Genomic DNA, 20227 nt, shown 5'->3' with positions numbered 1-20227 from the left:
ACACCTGTATATATATATATATATATATATATATATATAGAAAAATGTTGAGGGGTTCTAAGCGACCAACGGTGTTTATACTGCTATTTAAAAGAATAGTACCCAGTGTATAAAGAATATATATACAATTTATTATAATCACAGGAGCCAATAAAAAAGAATAAAAAATGTTTCTAAAAATATTCACATCTGACATATACCAAAATAATTGGTTTCATAGGAACACAAAAACAAAAAATAAATAAATAAATAAATAAATTCAAGAAATAAAAAGTATTAGAATAAAAGCACATAGATATAGATAAAAGATATGTGTATATCTTATCTTGGATAGAGGTCATCAAGGGTTATCCCAACGCGTTTCGTATATGATAGACTTCATGTGCTTTTATTCTAATACTTTTTATATCTTGAATTTATTTATTTATTTATTTATTTTTTGTTTTTGTGTTCCTATGAAACCAATTATTTTGGTATATGTCAGATGTGAATATTTTTAGAAACGTTTTTTATTCTTTTTTTATTGGCTCCTGTGATTATAATAAATTGTATATATATTCTTTATACACTGGGTACTATTCTTTTAAATAGCTGTATAAACACCGTTGGTTCGCTTAGAACCCCTCAACATTTTTCTATTTTAAACTATCTTCAGGGATTTACCACCCCTGTACTCCTGGGGAATAGCTGACGCCCATAGATTTGTGGAGTGTTATTTTATATAATATATAAATATATATATTATAAATAAATAAATATATATATATATATATATATATATATTGAACTATTTATTATTTTTAATTGCCAGATTGTTTTCACTATTATTGTGCAAAGGCTGCAGCGACCAGGTTGGTTACTAAGCGACAGAGCAGCTTCCCAAACTGGCAGTTTATAGCACATCTATGAAACATTGCTACACAGCAGTGGCAGAAAAGAAAGGTGGTTCCGGATAGAATTGTCCTTAGGCCCTCCCTCCCACCCTTATGTTGGATATTAAAAGTACATGCACAGTTTAAGAAACCAAGCACTTCAGCAACAGGGACTGACACTTTTTTGGTTGAAGTGCTTGCTTTTTTTGGGCACCCACAAGACAATTTTTTGGAAGGACTACTTCCGATTACTAATGAGGAGGTTGATAATGAGGGTGTTAATTACATTATAATCTAGTAAAATACATCTTGCTGCAAATGAAGTAACATGAAGGAAGTGCCTAGATGGCTAACGACCCTACCTCTACTAACTTTGGCCTTACAAATGGAGCAGATGCCTTCACAAACATTTTCAGGATTTGGGTAAAAATAGCTCCACATCCAAGAGATGGCTTTACAATGGATTTCTTTTTATCACGGGCAAGAACTGCATGCACTTGTGTCTGACTTACACAAACAACATAATCAACATCTTCAGTGTCAGATAGTAGTAGTACACACATATCCCCCTCATCCTGTTCCACTTCTACACATGAATCCTTAATTTCTATTATGCCCTCATCACCATCTTTAACTTATACTGCTCCCCACATGTACAGATGGCACAGAACAGGTGGAAGGTGGTGAAAGAGACTTCTCTATGAGGACAGCGTGAGAAATGTCATACTCACACACAGGGCCGGTTCCGGGGCTTCTGGCGGCCCGGGCGGCATTAGGGGACGTGGCTTCATACAGGGGGCGTGGTCAGTTACGCCCCCTGTACTGTTGTAGGATGTGCGGTGCGCGATGACGTCATCGCGCACCGCACAGCAAAGGTCCTTTCCACGAAGGTAAACTAGACGCTAAGCGTCTAGTTCCCTTCGTGGAGAGGACCTTTGCTGTGCGGTGCGCGATGACGTCAACGCGCACCGCACATCATTACAGTGAAGGTCCTCTCCAGGAAGGGAAATTAGATGCATAGCGTCTAGTTTCCCTTCACAGCGGGCAGCCCACGAAGGGAAACTAGACGCGTAGCGTCTAGTTTCCCTTTACAATGGGCAGCGGGACAGCGGGCCGCGGCAGCGGGGGGCACCACAGCAGCAGCGGATCTTGCCATGGTGCGGCGCCCTCCGGATGGCGCCGGCGCCCTCTGGAAGGCGGCACCCCGGGCAAAAGTCCTGCTTGCCCGTGGCAAGATCCGCTACTGCTCACACATAGTTAATGTGGACAGCCTAAATGTTCCTCAGGAATGTTTGATGGTTCTGAATGCACAGTTTGTTCTACTGCCTTAGTGGTTTTAATTTTTTTTAAACCTTTTCTAGACTCTGAGTGAAAGATCTTGCAACATCATGAGAGGCAGAAGAAGATGCCTCACTGCCAGTTGCAGAACCACCACTCAGGGATAAAGACCAAGGACTGAGCCTTCCCATGCCACTGGATGTGGTGAATGGCATGTTGCCAATTTTATGTTTTTCTGCAGCAAACTTTACCTTTATTAGAGGTGGGGGGGGGTTTCAGAAACTGAAATGTCACAAATCCCTGAGGAGAGTCTAAGTGTGTACTCAAGGGCTATGTTTGAGTCTGACCTTCTACTAATGTGCTCACAGAGAAGCATCTTTCCACCATTTCTGCTCCCGCTGCAGATGTGAGGATGAGCAGCAGAAGTATAGCTGATAACATAGAAGTTGAGGATGTCAATGTGGAAGTGCAAGAGGTCGAGGGGGATAGTTGTGTAGCTTTTCCAGGTGCTTATAAGGATGTTGATGATAAGGATGTTGTTTGTGTAAGTCAGGCACCAGTGGAAGGAGCTCTTAGCCATTATGGATATTGTCATGCCTGGATATAGGACCAAATAATCCACCTCTTATGTGTGGAATTATTTTTGCCCAAATCCTGATAACAGTTGTCAAGTCATCTGTAGTGTTTATAAAACCACAGTAAGTAGAGATAGGGATATTAATCATCAAGGAACCTCCTCCTTGTTACGTCATTTGCAGCAAGCTCATGGAAAGTTTTTGGGAAAATCAGAATTCTTTGCTAAAAAAAATAATAAGCAGTCCAGCACCAGCTAGCTCCCTTCTCTCAACTAGATCCCAGCACCTGCAATCTCCACTGCCAACATTTTCATAATCAATATTCTCAGTAATAATCGGAGGTAGTCTTGCATCCACTTTTTTAAGGTTAGGTGACTCCTTCCCATCCAGGATTCCTCAGAAGAAATCTTTAGCACTAGGCCTGCTACTGCTGTTGCTGCTGTGGATGGATCTTCATTCCAGAAGGGGACCAAGAAGTCTAATAGTAGTATTGTAATAGAAAAACAAATGACTGGAAACAATTCTTTGCAAGGGAAAACAAGTATGCCATCTCTCATCCAGTGAAACTACAGATCACTGACGCCATCACAGCTATGCTAGTATTAGACTTGTGTCCAATTTCCTCCATTAATGCAGTGGGTTTTACACAGTTAATTGAGGTTCTATGTCCAAAGTACCAAATTCCATCTTGGTTCCATTTTACCCAAAAAAAGCCATTCCTTTGCTGTACCAGGATGTTAATAAAACATAATTATTGGCCTACAAAATGCCATTGTATCCACTGTCCACCTAACCACAGACATGTGAACAAGTGGTAGCGAGCAAACTAAAGATTACACAACTGTGGCAGCCCACTGCGTGGGTGAATAGCCTTCAGCAACAGCAGCAGTAGTATCTAACAAACTACGCCAGCTCATTCAGAGGCAGGCTACTCTGTGTATCACCGGCTTCACTAAGAGGCATACCGCTGACAACCTCTTGGAAAGGGATGTCATACCTACATTTTGGTGACTGTGCTTTATCCTAGGTTTAAGTCATACATCGTGTCTTTCTTTCCAACTACCCCAGATCTTAAGAGAAGCAAAGAGCTTCTGGTGAGCAAGTTGACAGCTTAAGTAGTACACAACATTGCTGGCATCTCCTCCTTCAGTTTCTCTGGCACTGAACCAATGGTGACGCCGGGAACTAAACACAACATTTTGACATCTGGTCAGGTCTAAAAGAATTGCCTAAAATTAGCCACACCTCTACCATAACTCCATCTGCTATGGTCACCATCCAGAGAATGGTGGAGGATTATTTTCATGACACCATGCAAATAGGCATGTCACACAGTCCCTGAAAAGGAAAAGAAAAAAAAGCATTTGGAGGCCCTTGTACAAACTGACTTTGCAATACTTAAGCTGCCCACCCCCAAATGTGTACTCAGAAAGAGGTTTCAGAACAGTCAGGAACCTTATCAGCAAATGGCATAGGAAACAACAGTACTTCCTTAATATGTGGAAAGGAGATGTTTATCAAAATGAACTACAGAATAAATTCCATGACGAAGACCTTAACCGGCAATTACATCAAAGTACAGAGGCTTCTGTAATGGCGGAATCCAGCTGGGATGAATTGATATTGTGTGAGGATGATGTACACACTGATGAGGGTGAGGATGAGGATGGTAATGAGTCTAATGACATCTTGGCACTGTAGAGCTGTTAACTTAGCTGCCTTAAGCCCATTGGTAGCATGTTTTGTGGGGCCCAAATAAACTAAGCACTTCAGAAACAAGTGTCAGTCCCTGAAGTGCTTGGTTTGTTAAACTGTTCATGTCCTTTTTAATATCCAACATACTGTAAGGGTGGGTATGAGGACCCAAGGACAATTCCATCTTGCACCACTTTTTATTTTTGCCACTGCTTTTTGGCAATGCTTCTTAGATGTGCTATAAACTGGCATGTGTTTGTGCTGCTGCTCTGTCACTTAGTAACCAGCCAGCTTGCTTCAGCCTTTGGCCTAAAGCGGATGAACACAATATTGGGCCTAATTCAGACCTGGGGGTATATTTACAAAGATTCGTGTTTTGGCCGTTTTGAAGGGTGTTTGAACTCGAATGGTGTGGGGTCCCCCCTCCTAAGCATAACCGGCCTCGGGCTCTTTGAGCCGGTCCTGGTTGAAAAAATATGGGGGGAAAATTGACAGTGGTTCCCCCATATTTGATCAACCAGCACCGGGCTCTGCGCCTGGTCCTGGTGCAAAAAATATAGGGGACAAAAAGCGTAGGGGTCCCCCGTATTTTTTGAACCAGCATCGGGCTCCACTAGTCAGAGACATAATGCCACAGCCGGGGGACACTTTTATATAGGTCCCTGCGGCACTGGCATTAAATCACTAACTAGTCACCCCTGGCCGGGGTACCCTGGAGGAGTGGGGACCCCTTAAATCAGAGGTTCTCAAACTCGGCCCTCGGGGGCACACACAGTGCATGTTTTGCAGGTCTCCTCACAGAATCGCAAGTGAAATAATTAGCTCCACCTGTGGACCTTTTAAAATGTGTCAGTGAGTAATTAATACACCTGTGCACCTGCTGGGTTACCTGCAAAACATGCACTGTGTGTGCCCCCGAGGACCGAGTTTGAGAACCTCTGCCTTAAATCAAGGGGTCCCCCCCTCCAGCCACCCAAGGGCCAGGGGTGAATCCCGAGGCTGTCCCCCCCATCCATGGGCTGCGGATGGGGGGCTGATAGCCAAGTGTAAAATAAAAGAATATTGTTTTTCGCACAAGAACTACAAGTCTCTGCAAGCCTCCCCCGCAAGCTGGTACTTGGAGAACCACAAGTACCAGCATGCGGGGGTTAAACGGGCCCGCTGGTACCTACAGTTCTTCTGCAAAAAAAATACCCAAATAAAAACAGGACACACACACCTTGAAAGTACAACTTTATTACATACATTCTGACACACACATACTTACCTATGTTCAGATGCCGACTCGGCCCACGTCTCAACGTCGATTCCAGGGTACCTGAAAATAAAATTATACTCACCTAAATCCAGTGTGTCGTGTCCTTTTTTATTAATCCACGTACTTGGCAAAACAAAAAAACGGAAACCCGACCACGCACTGAAAGGGGTCCCATGTTTACACATGGGACCCATTTCTCCGACTACCAGGACCCCCCCTGACTCCTGTCAAAGAGGGTCCCTTCAACCAATCAGGGAGCGCCACGTCGTGGCACTCTCCTGATTGGCTGTGTGCTCCTGTAGTGTCTGTGAGGCAGCACACGGCAGAGATACAATGTAGCGCCTATGCGCTCCATTGTAGTCAATGGTGGGAACTTTGCGGTCAGCGGTTGACCGAAAGTAACCTCACCGCTGACCGCAAAGTTCCCACCATTGGCTACAATGAAGCAGCAGTAGGCGTTACACTCAAGGATCCATCGGAGGAATCCCAGTTAGGAGAGGACTCGTCAGACTTGCCAGTGACATGGCCTGCAGGACTATTGGCGTTCCTGTCTAAGGAGGAAATTGACACTGAGGGAGTTGGTGGTGTGGTTTGCAGGAGCTTGGGTACAAGAGGAAGGGATTTAGTTGTCAGTGGACTGCTTCCGCTGTCACCCAAAGTTTTTGAACTTGTCAATGACTTCTGATGAATGCGCTCCAGGTGACGTATAAGGGAGGATGTTCCAAGGTGGTTAACATCCTTACCCCTACTTATTACAGCTTGACAAAGGCAACACACGGCTCGACACCTGTTGTCCGCATTTCTGTTAAAATAATTCCACACCGAAGAGGTGATTTGTTTTGTAATTTAACCAGGCATGTCAATGGCCATATTCATCCCACGGACAACAGGTGTCTCCCCGGGTGCCTGACTTAAACAAACTATCTCACCATCAGAATCCTCCTTGTCAATTTCCTCATCAGCGCCAGCAACATCCATATCCTCATCCTGGTGTACTTCAACAGTGACATCTTCAATTTGACTATCAGGAACTGGACTGTGGGTGCTCCTTCCAGCACTTGCAGGGGGCGTGCAAATGGTGGAAGGCGCCACCTCTTCCCCTCCAGTGTTGGGAAGGTCGGGCATCGCAACCGACACAATTGGACTCTCCTTGGGGATTTGTGATCTTGAAGAACGCACAGTTCTTTGCTGTGTTTTTGCCATCTTAACTATTGTCAGTTTTCTAGCGGGAGGATGAGTGCTTCCATCCTCATGTGAAGCTTAACCACTAGCCCTGAACATAGGCCAGGGCCTCAGCCGTTCCTTGCCACTCCGTGTATTAAATGGCAAATTGGCAAGTTTACGCTTCTCCTCAGACGCTTTTAATTTAGATTTTTGGGTCATTTTACTGAACTTTACTTTTTTGTATTTTACATACTCTCTACTATGACATTGGGCATCGGCCTTGGCAGACGACGTTGATGGCATTTCATCGTCTCGGCCATGACTAGTGGCAGCAGCTTCAGCACGAGGTGGAAGTGGATCTTGATCTTTCCCTATTTTACCCTCCACATTTTTGTTCTCCATTTTTTAATGTCTGGAATTATATGCCAGTAATATATCAATAGCAATGGCCTACTGTACTGTTCTATATATGTATACTGTTGGTCACCAAAATGCTGCACTGTAATACTATATATACTGCTCACAAAAATGCTGCACAGATATGGAATGGATACTTGCAGTGACACAGAGCTGCAAGATACAGCAATGGCCTACTGTACACAAATATATACTGTTGGGTCACCAAAATGCTGCACTGTAATACTATATATACTGCTCACAAAAATGCTGCACAGATATGGAATGGATACTTGCAGTGACACAGAGCTGCAAGATACAGCAATGGCCTACTGTACACAACTATATACTGTTGGGTCCCCAAAATGCTGCACTGTAATACTATATATACTGCTCAAAAAAATGCAGCACAGATATGGAATGGATACTTGCAGTGACACAGAGCTGCAAGATACAGCAATGGTCTACCTTACACAACTATATACTGTTGGGTCACCAAAATGCTGCACTGTAATACTATATATACTGCACACAAAAATGCTGCACAGATATGGAATGGATACTTGCAGTGACACAGAGCTGCAAGATACAGCAATGGCCTACTGTACACAACTATATACTGTTGGGTCCCCAAAATGCTGCACTGTAATACTATATATACTGCTCACAAAAATGCAGCACAGATATGGAATGGATACTTGCAGTGACACAGAGCTGCAAGATACAGCAATGGTCTACTGTACACAACTATATACTGTTGGGTCACCAAAATGCTGCACTGTAATACTATATACACTGCTCACAAAATTGCAGCACAGATATGGAATGGATACTTGCAGTGACACAGAGCTGCAAGATACAGCAATGGCCTACTGTACACAACTATATACTGTTGGGTTACCAAAATGCTGCACTGTAATACTATATACTGTATACTGCTCACAAAAATGCTGCACAGATATGGAATGGATACTTGTAGTGACACAGAGCTGCAAGATACAGCAATGGCCTACTGTACACAACTATATACTGTTGGGTCACCAAAATGCTGCATGTAATACTATATACTGTATACTGCTCACAAAAATGCTGCACAGATATGGAATGGATACTTGCAGTAACACAGAGCAGCAAGATACAGCAATGGCCTACTGTATTGTACTACTATAAGTATAATTATATACTGGTGGTCCCCAGTCCCACAATAAAGCACACTGAGCACAGATATTTGCAGCACACTGAGCACAGATATGGAGCGTTTTCAGGCAGAAAACGTAGATATTTTCAGCACACTGAGCACAGATATTTGCAGCACACTGAGCACAGATATTTGTAGCACACTGAGCACAGATATTTGCAGCACACTGAGCACAGATTACGGAGCTTTTCAGGGAGAGAACGCAGCCACGTCCTCTCCGTTCAATCTCCAATGCACGAGTGAAAATGGCGGCGACGTGCAGCTCTTTATATAGAATATGAATCTCGCGAGAATCCGACTGCGGGATGATGACGTTCGGGCGCGTTCGGGTTAACCGAGCAAGGCGGGAAGATCCGAGGATGCCTCGGAACCGTGTAAAATAGGTGAAGTTCGGGGGGGTTCGGATCTCGGAGAACTGAACCCGCTCATCTCTAATAATAATACTATAGGAACACAAAAAGGCCCACATTATGTGATTTTAGCAGTTTTTGTCAGTTTTTGGAAAAAATAAAAAAACAAAACCAGTCGTGGCCAAAATCCAAAACTGAATCCAAAACCGAATCCAAAACCGGTCAATGAATTAGAAACAAAACCAGAAAAAATGTTCCAGCGCACATCTCTAGTTTTCACCCCTGTCTGCTTCTGCATAGTAGCAGACTTTCATTGATGCAGACATCTTGCTCTGGAGTCTGAGTTTCAGAAAAACATTTATCCAAGTACAGATAAATGTTCCATGTTTTCTGGATCTTCAGGTTAGGATAAACACCTTCTTTTGCCTGATTACAGGCAAAGTGGAAATATCCTTTGAGTTAAATAAAATGTCTGTGGGAAATCACTGTTTCAAAAAATATCAATGCCAGGGAATTCACCTTCAACCAGTTCCACTCCAGCATAAGGTTTTGTACCAGACCTTGCAGCACTGACAGAGAGAACAATCTTACAATTTCATCAGCTATATCGATTGGTTTCCTCCTTTATTAGTAGTGCCAAGTAGTTATCAAAAAATAACTCATAGGCCAGAATTCTTTTTCCAACTATGCCATGTTTCTTACTTGTACTGTAGATGGAAAACACAGCAGTGCTGGGCTTCAGCTTTGTGCAGCTAATGCTCAAAATCAGCCTACATCAACTAAATCACTTTCTTTGTTAGAGGATACAGCCTCAAGCATATTTTCTTTCTCACTGGATTAGATATTGTTTCCAAAATTCAGCAGTGATACAACTAATGTACAACAGTGTAAAAAGACAATTGAAACCTGGGCTCTCTATCCTTAATTCTGATGTGCTTGTGATGTGCTTTTGTGTGTGGGTGAGGTGCAGCTGAGAACAAAGAGGGATTCAGCGTCTAAATAGTTTGAGTAAAATTACTGTGCTATATCCTTGGAGTCACTGGCATTTCTATAATGGGTGCTGTGTGTGCGGTGCACATGGGCCCCTGAGTCCAGAGGGGGCCCCCACCGCACACACTGCACCCATTTGTAAAATACTCACCCCTCCGAAGTCCAGCGCCGGCATCCGCAGCTCCGCTAGAACACAGTGAAAATGGCCCAGCAGCCATTTTCACAGCGTTCTGCGCATACGCAGTAGAGAAATCTCAGGGAAAATGGCCACCACGCCTATTTTCCCGGAGATCTGCGCATGCGCAGTAGAGTCTGAGCCCTCTAGTGCTCAGACTCTACAGCGCTCCGGACAGAGAGGAGGGGGCCCGATGGAGGAGGCTGAACACGGGCATCCTCCTCTCTTAAAATGCCCCTGCTTGCAGTGGCCCCAGAAACCCATGGTGAGGAGAGCTCAATGCTTCCAAACATAGCCTATTATAACACTTACAGTAGCTGAGATTCTGTAACTAATGGGGAAATTCAGATCTGATCGCTGCTGTGCATTTTCGCACAGCGGGCAAACAGGTCCTAACTGCGCATGCGTATGCATCGCAATGCGCACATGCGTCGGACAACAACGGGCATCGCCAGTCAGCAACGAGATGGTGCAAAAAATATCCATTCGCATGGGCGTTCACTAGGTGATTGAAAGGAGGAAGCCATTTGTGGGTGATAACTGAGTGTTTACAGGGAGTGTCCAGAAAAACACAGGCATTACCACACGTTTACAGGGAGGGTGTATGACGTCAGCTCTGGCCCCGATCAGCCTCTTCTCATCGCACTGGAGTAGTAAGTCATGGGTTGCGCAGAGACTGCACAAAGTGGATTTTCGCAGCTCGGCATACACATGCGATCGCACACTTGCACGGGCGAATTTACACTCCCCCTGGAGACGGCGACTATCTAATTGCAGGACAGCAAAATTAGCAGCCCAGTGATCAGATCTAAATGACCCCCTCAGTCCCCAGTTAATTTATACAACTTTAACACTGAAGAGTTTTACCAGGGCAAACATGCAGGCAGGGACATGCCATAGGTATGCCCTGGTAAAACTTCAACATTTACGTATTAAGCTCTGTGGACACAGAAACCCATTGCAAGGCGAGCTTGTTGCTTCTGACTATAGCACTTAGTTGGGCCTCTGTAACTGTGAAGTATTCACTGATCTGTTCTGTCATATCTGTAAGGTTTTGTGTTCCCGGGTGGGCCGGTGGGAGATAATGAGAAGTGGAAACTTGAAGGCTTCTAGCAGTTCTTGTGCATGTGCAGGAAATAGGAAAACTGGAGCTTGATGCTTCCAGACTAGTAACCGATGCTGGATGGTGAAGTCATAAATGGGTACTAGGGGTAGGGAATTGACGAAAACAGAGACAGAGAAGCGGAGGTCTTCTCCACGGACACCCGCAATTGGATTTGGGTTTCGCTACAACCGACGAGCAAGTCATGGCTCTCTGCAGGAGTTTCCCAATACTGACGCCTGTGTACCTCTAACGACTAAGATTCTGAGGGTACTAGATGAGAGCTAGGAATGATGGTATAAGTTATCGGACTGGAGCCGATGGCACAGGACCATTGGAATGTAGTCAATGGTACAGGATTATCGGACTGGAACCAATGGTGCAGGATTATCAGACTGGAACCTATGATGTTTCTGATATCGGGCTGGAACCAATGGTGCTTCCAATATCAGGCTGGAACCGATGGTGCTTCTAATATTGGGCTAAAACAGATGGTGCTTCTAATATCGGGCTGAAACCAATGATGCTTCTTATGTTGAGCTGAAACCAATGGTGCTTCTAAAATCAGGCTGGAACCGATGATAACACCATGCTGAGCTTGAAACAATAGGTATCACTTGAGTTAGGAATACAGACTGTGAACAAACTACTACTGGAAACAGATGTCAGAAGTCTGGAGCCCAGGATGTAGCTCTGAAGTGACATTGTTCAAGGCCCTTCTCTGTGCAATTCTTATTTCCACCCAGGATAGCAATGATTGGAGAATCTGGTCAGATGACCGCTGCTAGGCCAGGGATTGGTATAAGCAGAGAACAGCAATGGATTGGTGTGCAGAGTCAGATGACTGCTGCAGAGTCTGTAGTTGAGGAATCAGCATTCAGCTAATTGCAAGTGTCTGTGACATCATCTGCGTAAGCCACCACCTTTAATGGTAACTCCAGACCCAGCTACACTCGCTCCCCACTGCACTGCTCTATACCCTTCTAATGATGAGAACAATTGTGAATATGTACAGGGAAAGCTCAGGGGACATCCCTGATGCACTCCAGAGCTCACCACAAAAGTAGGGTCTACCCAATCACAAGTGGGCTGCTCTCATCTTGACAGGAGGGAGCACCATGCTATGGCCTCCTGGACACCAAGGACAGCACTAAAGGTGCTACTACCCTTCATTATACAATGCTGAGATGAAGAAACACTTGTTCAGAAAAATATGGCATCCTTTTGAAAAGTCAATTTTTGGGGTCCTTACCCTTGGATACTATAAGGACAGATAACCTCATGCAAGGAGGAAGAAGTCCCTCACCCAGGCATTCGTTATAAACATCCACAATGCGAGAAATCTGAATATTCAGATATTAAACCATATGGACCTGGAGATTTCTGTTAGGTTAAACACTTTCTTAACTTCCTCTCCTGTCACATCATTACCCATGGTTTCAAAGGAGGCATCTGGGTTGCAAAGTACAGGTGTCCTATTCAGAAACTTTTCCATCTTCTCTTTGATGAGTGGTTGCTCAGACAACAGATCAGATTAATAGGATCTAATGATATCCAAAATCTTCAAGAAGGACACCTTGCCCATCATAAAGACCCCTATCCTCCTTCACAGCTCTGGCAAGGATCAGGCAAGAGGTACATTCGAAAATCCATCTCTAGAACCAAGGAAGTTAATCAGTTATATTGATAGTCTCTCATCTGAGCCTTCACCCGGGAGATCTTCCCACGAGTTCCCCTCTCAAAAATCAAGAAATCTATTTTCCTTCTTAGAATATGGTAGGTATTCTGCTTTTTCAAGCTCTTCTTGGCTACCAGCCTATGGAAAAACTTTCAAATTATCTTTTTAGCAACCTCCTGCAACTCAGATCTACTCCAGCCAGGCTCCCAAAGTGTCTCTGGGAGCTAGGCTCCCAAAGATCTACTCCAGTCAGGCTCCCAAAGTATATACAGTATATATAGTCTCTATAAATTTAATATAGGTATATAAACATTTAGTATTTAAAACATATATCCATATTTATATAAATATATATACACACAATAAATATATATACACACATACATATTACATATGTATTCAGGGGCGCTTTAAGAAAGGAGGAGGACCAGGTGCAGCCTCCTACATTCGGGCCCCCTCCTCTCTGCCGGCCCTTGTGGGCTTCAATACGTAGGGAAGACCTACCGTTGTCTACATACTAGAATAAATTAACATTTGAATAATATTTGGACAAATAAAGATAACCATAGTATCCCGGAACATTTCACTAAGGTTCATAATAGTAATCCGACGGCTCTAGAATTTATTGGAATAAAATTAGTGCAGAAATCATGGAGAGGAGGGGTTTGGGATAATGCACTGTTGAAAGAGGAAGCGAGGACAATCTTTGAATTGGAGACCTTGCTACCAAAGGGCCTAAATATAGATTGGGACCTCTTTCCTTTTTTAAAGGAATACATTTTAACCATTGGGATATAAGGGGTTTAAAGCTTTTAGTCAAGAGAAGCCCGAGAATACCAGGGGGATTACATTTATACTATCTTATAGTTTAAAGGGGGAGAAGGGGGAAAAAGGTTTTTTATCATGTATTTAGGGGCACTGTTCTATGTTGTTTTATGTGTATATTTCTGTTTTATGTATGGACTTTCTAAGACTCTTTTGACTAATAAATCAGAATTATGACTCTAATTAAAAATGACAATCTATTTAAAGATCATGACACCCTGTATAAATAGATATATTGAACCAGGAAGAGGGCGGAAGCGATGGTATCAAATAACCAAGACAACGGACGCTAAGGAAAATAGCCGGGGAAGGCGGAAGTGACATGACGCGACAACATCGTATACAGAGAGTCCAGTTACCATGGCTACAGATAGGATGTGTAGCCGGAGAAGAGGGAAGTGACGTGACGCGTGAGCAGCGCACTAAGTAACTTCGGTCACTATGACTACAGGAATAACACGATGACGGCGTAGACGGAGATCTGGTTACTATGGTTACCAACGTAACGTGAGGGCAGCAGCGTGTACGGAGATCCGGTCACCATGACTACAGACGCGGAAGGGAAGTATAAAGAAAGGGGTAATGGATACACTCGGCCATCCTGAGGAAGCCTGCTTAGACAGGCGTAACTAGTTGATAGCGGAGGTATCAGCAACTGTCTGCCGGCAGACACCCATTCCCATACTTCCTGTGGCATTGAAGTAAGTGTCTTTTGAGCTCTATGGTCATCTGAATTAAGGACATTGTCTAAATATAAGGAGATGTCTGTGTGAACAAATATCAGAAGGACCTCATTCTGGCTTGTACGAACCAGGGAATTTGATGGGACAATTTCCTGCTTGATACGGAAGTACATTACAGCACCTGTTCCAGTATCCTGGGATTAACCAGAACCTACCTGAGAATTACAAATATATTACCCCAGTGAGTAATTGGCGAATTGAGCGTATCACGGGGCTTATATGTTTTATGTTTTTGTCTTGTTTGTTTTGAGTATACCGGTATTAGGACTCACGAGTAGTAATTTTTATTATAGTTTTTAATATAAACGGAATAGAAGAAAGTTACTCTTCCACAGTATATTTTAGTACCTTGTCTTGAATAAAGGAAATAAATATTTTTACTTAAAGAAATACTGGTATTAGAATTATTCAGCTACCTATTATTTATATAGATTGATATTATAGTGAGAATATATAGAAAACACTTGATGAAATTAGCACTGGGAAATATTCTTTTATTTGCATAAACTGTGAGGATAGTGGAAATCTTCATTTTTTTCCATAGCAGCTTAAGTCTATCAATTGAGGCATACAAGCGCAGTCCTCGACTCTTCCTTTTTGTATGGCAACGATGAGAGTCTGTGCACTAGAGCGCTCAGACTCTACTGCGCATGCGCTGATCTCCGGGAAAATGGCGTGGTGGCCATTTTCCCAGTGATTTTTGTACTGTGCATGCGCAGAACTCCATGAAAATGGGCACTGCGCCATTTTCACAGAGTTTAAACACCGCCACGGACGTTGGCGCAGGACTCCGGAGGGGTGAGTATTTAGAAAATGGGTGCAGCGTGTGCGGTGGGGGCCCCCTCTGGACTCAGAGGCCTGTGTGCACCGCACCCACTGCACCCATTATAGAAACACCAGTGTATGTATTTAACATAGAAGACAAATATTATTATATATTTAATGTTTATATATATATATATATATATTGTGTATATGAATATATGTACATTTATATAAATATACAGTATACTAAAATGTGCGTGATCGCTGACATCCTGGCAGCCTCCAATGGGCGTGGCTCCCTAACATGCCCATCACCATACCATCGTGTAAGCAAAAAGAAACTGCCAAAAAGAAGTAGATATAAGTACAATTTGTTTGTTAAATACTTTAAAACCTTCATGCAGCATTTATAAGCTGTATATTTATAACAAAACAGCATTTAAGCTAATCAAATAAAACTAACAATAGATCAATAACTTATATCTGTGGAAAAACATTTTATCGGTTACAAAAATAAGTTAAAGGATAGTTTCTCATTTAACCCATGAGGGTGTACTGATTGTAATTGATGGATCCACAAGGCTTCCTTTTCTCAAAAGAATTTTCTCATGGTCACCACCAAGATTTAGGGGGGATCCAGTCAATCCTCTTGTATTTTAGACTCACCAAGTGTGAGCTAATGATGTTACTGCACCTCTGTCTGGGGGAATGCCGCCCGAGGGGAGCACCTGGGTGAACACACTTCTATTTAAGGTTTGTATTGTTCATGTGTATTATTCCTGAAGATATGATGAAAAGATCATGAAACATTTTTTTATTGTTTGACTGATACGAGAGTGCCATCCATGAAGCCTTTGGATACTGTTTATGTTTGGATAGAACTTTGTCATGTTGCATATTTTACTAGAAGGGCCAGCCATTCTGCTAATCATATTAATTGCCTCTTTTGTCATAAGGAGCTAGGCAAGGCACCCTTGAGCAACTACTTTGGTGATTGCACTTCAGGGGGTAAATTTACTAAAGTTTGATTTTGATGATTTAAGGGATTTGGCATTCTGTTTCAATTTGATTTCCATTCGATTTGGGTTGAACAGATTTACTAAAGACCAAATTGAATATCAAAACAATTCTAAAGGCAGATTCAACTCACATTCCAATAGAAATCGAATTTCTGAAAAACATCAATGTTTTCCTATAGGCCAATATGAAATCGAACTCTGAATCAAACTCCAAATAGAACCTCAAATACCCAAATGTTTAGAATGATGTTAGACATTCGATTTTGGCTTCTAAACCCATTCTAATGGTAGGAAATTGATAGTGATGACTGTTTAAGTACCCAAAAGCATGTAGGGCAGTGTGGAAGTAGTAATAATGGATGCCCAAGGTTATGGCATGTTATGCACCTACCTGCACAATGCAAATCACCACCTGACTGAGATAACCTTGAATGATCAATCAGAACACCATCAGCAGCTTAATGAGTTGAATAGTACACATAGTTATACTTATAGACATTACACTTATTCCATGAATGTGCAATAGATAGCAACAGAGCACAATATTGGGCAATTTTGCTTAGAAAATATATATAGACATTTTAAATCATGAGTGAAGTAACTGGCTATTCTGATTCAACCAATGATGCCTACATCTTCAGGAATTCATCCCTGTCTGCAAAAAAACGTAGGACAAATGCTAGAGGGATGGTTGTTGTGTAAGATACCAATATGTGCTAATAAAGCAGCTAATAGTAAATGTTACTATATTGTTCTCATTTGTTCCCCTTCCACCAAAAAAAAGGTTATTTAAGCCTTGGCTATTGCTCTTGGCTTCTGACTCCATTGTCAAATCCACAAACTCCTGCTGAGCATAAGTATAAAGAGGCACATATAGCCAACCAATCCATGACAGAATGCATCTTTTGTCTTTTTAATATATTCAAAAGGCATATTATTATATCATTTTGAAAAAATGTTTGACATTGTGCTCTGCTGTCATCTACTGCATAATCACCCTTTAACTAAACCACTCCCCCCAAATTATACAAAAAAACAGGGAGCAGGAAGAGGTTTTTTAAGCAACAACTGACTATGTGTACATAGAAAGTGGAAGTCAGACAGGAAATCAGATTAGGGCTAAGCTTTTTTGTCAACTATTTCAGCTGTAAAGTTTTAAAAAAATTTAAAGAGAGAGAGCTTCCCCTTTAATTAGTGTGCGTGTGACACATTTGGTCCAATAGGAAGCATTGGGGAATTTCTGTTCAATTTTTCTGGGGATTTGAGGTTTGATTTTGGAAGGGATTTCAAAATCTCAACACAAAATCCCTCCTAAACTTGAATCAAAATCGAAATCGATTTGAAAATTGATTGCAAAATCGAATTTTAGTAATTAAGGGATTTTTAAGAGCTTTTTCAGTTTCAAAAGAATTGATTTCAGTTGATTTTTGAGATTCACAGAAATGAATCCCAAATCAAATGATAGTAAATATACCCCCAGGTGAACTTTGCTTTTAATCAAGCACTTGCACTTTTGGCTACTGATCTGTGTGTAAAGATGTCACTGCTGCTCGGTACCTCAGAAGTAAGTAGATGAATAAACACCATTCTTCCATTAAGTAAACTTTTCTCATATACAGATGTGAATCGCATATTATTTAAAGACAATCACAGTGCCTCTGATGGAGCTGAATCAGCACAAATGTATTTCCAGTTATTGAAACTCTAAAAACTTGAGGTAGATTTCTACCTACATGGTGTAATACTCTGAGATTATTATTGAGTGAAAATAATACCAAAGGGCAGGGACGTATCTACCCCTTGGCCAGGAAGGCACTCGCCAGGGGTGCCGGCAGAAGAGGGGTGCCGCCTGGTGATGCCACTCACGGCTAGGGGATAGATTTACCCCCGGAAGCGACATGGAGTTGGCAATGCTGCAGATGGCAGCAATGAGGAGGGAGATGCAGCAGTGGACACATTCCCGAACCCGACACCATGAGCTCAGGGCTGCCAAGAGAAATCCTTGGTGCCGGTAGAGTAACTTCCTGGGGCCCCCCTGCAGGGGTGTGGCCATGACCTATTAGTTGCATGACTGCACCACTTTGAGGGCATGTCTAGCACATGATAATTACCCACTCACAATAGCATGACATACCTCCCAGTAGTTGGGACAAAAGTGTTCACTATTAGGATGGTGGGACAATCACATAAAAGATGCATTGGTGGCAGAGCATATTCCCTGGAACACCATCATTTTGTGAAAGTGGGTCTTCCATTGTGATTTTGGGATAAAGGATGCGTTATAGCGTGTAAGTGCAATCATTGTATATGTGATACCCAGGACTTGGGACCCATGACTTTAACAAAAATAAGGGTATCACTAGACAACCTAATGGACCCTCTTAGGGATAACGTCCCTTCGTGCAGGTCGCTAAGTAACATTGTTACTGGGAGAGATAAAAGTGGCTTGGTCTAAGAATGGTCGGATACTCCTATAATAAGGAAGATCATCTTGATCACACTGCACAATAAAAGTTTGGATGATCCATAGCGTGACCTACATACAAAGATTTGCATGGTTATGTAGTCTGCATGCCAAAGATGCTATGACCTTTGACCAGCTGTGCCCAGTTGCTGGCTACAATCTTAGGACCCAGAAGGAACCAATGCCCAGGTGAGCTGAGCTGCCGCGCGCTGCGGGCGGGACACATACGGGCACCCTAGAGAGGGAAAGAAGAGGAAGAGGCTCGAGCGCTGACGGTTGGGCAGTGTCGTCGGTACAGAGAGAAGGAGAGCGGAGGCGCAGGGTGGCAGCTCCGACTGAAAAAACCACGGTTTTGGCGCCGGCAGAAGTGAGTGAGGAGAGACACGGTACTTACTGCGAGAGAGGAGAGCCGGGTCTTAGCAGCCGAAGGAGCGGAGCTTGGAGCTGAGCAGAGAGGCCGGACGAGCTGCTGACCCGGAGGTAGGGGGCTGACGAGAGAGAAGGAGGTGGTGGCTCTGTGGGAGGTGCAAATGATGGAGCGGTGATCCGGCCACTAGGAAGCGGTAGTATCGCTATCAAAGCCGCCCGTAGGACGTCTTGAACTGTGAGTGACATTGGCATATCTTGAAAATGGACGAAGATCTGGCCAAACATATTGGAGACAATGTCAGCATGAGTTGGCGAAGAGCACCCAATTTAAAAGACAAACTGGTTAGGAGTCACTTTTCACATCCATCAAAACATAAAACCACCCTAAAGGGCAGTTACCCATGTGGCGATTGCCGAGCCTGCCCACATGTTAAGAATTATACAAATATCACAGACAAATTCAATCAAATGATCAAGATTGAAGATTACTTCAACTGTAAAACAGCAAATGTGATCTATTGCATTACTTGTCCATGCAAACTCAAATATGTGGGCATGACATCACGCATGCTCAAAGTAAGAACTTTAGAACACATAGGAAATGTACGCAATGCCAGGTCAGACACAGCCAGATTCAGGAAACTCACTACTGTTGCCAGACATTTTCTTTATCATCACAACAGTAGAATTGAGGATCTTAGTGTTTTTTGTCTTGAACATGTAAAACTGGGACTAAGAGGAGGGGATATCAATGAAGTTCTACAAAAGAAAGAATCAGAATGGATCTTTCGATTGGATACCCTTATGCCAAAGGGTCTCAACGAATACATCAACTTTAGTGTTTTCCTTTAAATCATACCATACAAGGGTATTACCTACCTTGCAATTCAATACTCCCTTCCATATATCTCACTATCCTGTTCACCTTCCCCTTTTTCCCTTCACCTCCTAATCCACCTTTATTTTCCCCTTCTTCAATAACCCCCCCCTACCTTCCCCCTTTTTCCCTTCACCTCAAAATCCACCTTTATTTTCCCCTTCTTAACCCCCCTCCCCCCCTTTCCCCCCCCCTTTTCCCCCCCATCTCCCCACTCATCATCTATCCCCCTACCAATAACACCCCAAATTTCACCATTGTACACTACACACAAATGAATAATTAAATCTTTTCCTTCACTCTAATATATTCCATTTTTCACTTATTCTCCTTTCTCCTTTATCTCCCCTATTCTGTTCTCCATTTTTCCCCCATGTCCCATCTCTCTCCTTCATCCCCCACCTTTTCATCTCTTTCCTCCCCCCTTTTCTCCC

Source organism: Pseudophryne corroboree, chromosome 6 (assembly GCF_028390025.1).
Source record: "Pseudophryne corroboree isolate aPseCor3 chromosome 6, aPseCor3.hap2, whole genome shotgun sequence".
NCBI classification, from domain to species: Eukaryota; Metazoa; Chordata; class Amphibia; order Anura; family Myobatrachidae; genus Pseudophryne; species Pseudophryne corroboree.
Note: the sequence above shows the minus strand (reverse complement) of the source record.